Here is a 1,020-nt window from a genome sequence, read left to right as displayed (position 1 = left end):
CGTGGGTCCTCAGGGCATGTCACGCTAAGACCCTGTTACCACATGAATGTCAGATTCCACGGTGTCAGAGGTCTCGTGGGTCCTCAGGGCATGTCGAGCACCGAGGGGCTAGGTGCCAAGTAACTGGCTGGAAGGTGGATGCAGCTTGAGGGCACAGAGAGGAGGGTGATTCTCCCACTGGGGAAAGGAAGGTAACCCCATTTCCAGAAGGACTATAGAGCACCCCAGGCTAGGCGGTGCTTGAAAAGGCTGTGTCCGCGAAAACGCGATCTAGGAAGATTCCAGTTTCCAGGTATGGATGTAGGCGTGTCTAACTCCATGGATACTGTGGCTCGTGTTGATTTTTACAACTACGTTTATGACTATGTCTCTTTCCCGTGGACCACCGCATCCTTTACGACATTCCCGTTAGAACCCAGCAGCCTGAAGTAAAATAAAGGCCTGCTATGAGCATATCTGTCTCCTTATTGGCAGGGTAGGGGCTTTTTTCAGGCCCCCCGCCCCCACTGTTTTTTTCCAATGGCGAGAGTTTGCAACGGACAAAAGGTGGCGGCTGCCAGGAGGCCCCAGCCTTAGGAAGCAGGCCTGTCTCTTGTCTGATTTGTGTTTTTCAAACATTGTGTTTTTCCAGTCATTCCAGGATCTCTGGACTGAACTGGGTGTGTGGAAGCCCGCTTTGGGAATGACCACAGTCGTCGTGAGCAGATGAGAAGGACATCTCATCATGAGCATGCTGAGGGACCCTGGGACCAGGAGGGGGTGCCTCACCATGAGTGCAGGGACCCCCAGAATGAGAAGGAGCACCTCACCATAAGCTGAGGAATCCCCGAATAAGAAAGGGCATCTCACCATGAGCCGAGGGACCCCAGAACAGAAATGTGCCTCACCGCGAGTGCAGGGACCCCAGGACCAGGAGGGGCCTCAGCACGAGCCGAGGGACCCCAGGACCAGGAGGGGCCTCACCACGAGCCGAGGGACCCCAGGACCAGGAGGAATCTCACCACGAGCCGAGGGACCCCA

General features: G+C 55.7%; 1 protein-coding gene across 1 annotated transcript in view; it reads right to left on the bottom strand.

Moving 5' to 3' along the window:
- RPS6KA2 (ribosomal protein S6 kinase A2) overlaps positions 1 to 1,020 on the bottom strand; it is a 232,142-nt gene that overhangs the window by 71,670 nt on the left and 159,452 nt on the right. The window lies entirely within an intron of this gene.

The sequence above is a fragment of the Trichechus manatus genome, unplaced genomic scaffold (genome assembly GCF_000243295.1).
Source record: "Trichechus manatus latirostris isolate Lorelei unplaced genomic scaffold, TriManLat1.0 scaffold00002, whole genome shotgun sequence".
Classification (NCBI taxonomy): domain Eukaryota; kingdom Metazoa; phylum Chordata; class Mammalia; order Sirenia; family Trichechidae; genus Trichechus; species Trichechus manatus.
This window is presented reverse-complemented; position numbering and strand designations above follow the sequence as displayed.